Source organism: Nestor notabilis, unplaced genomic scaffold, assembly GCF_000696875.1.
Source record: "Nestor notabilis isolate BGI_N333 unplaced genomic scaffold, ASM69687v1 scaffold31345, whole genome shotgun sequence".
Taxonomy (NCBI): Eukaryota; Metazoa; Chordata; class Aves; order Psittaciformes; family Psittacidae; genus Nestor; species Nestor notabilis.
The window spans coordinates 1-257 of NW_009930277.1; positions in this window are offsets into that span (position 1 = coordinate 1).

Here is a 257-nt window from a genome sequence, read left to right on the forward strand (position 1 = left end):
AATAAAGAATAAACATTATAGCTTTTCAGAGCTTAGCTTTTTTTTTATTAAAAAAAAAATCACAAAATCTAGATTTGAATTTTATCTGACCTGTATTTGAGTAAAATTAAGTATCTGTAAAGGAAAAATGGTCTTAGAAGACAGCATTAAGGAAAACCTCCTGGAGACCAGGCCCCAACTTCTTTTCCCTTCCCTTCTACTTCCTCCTAAAACTTGGGTATTCTTTTAAATCCTAAAAGAAGCACACTTTTCCCTAC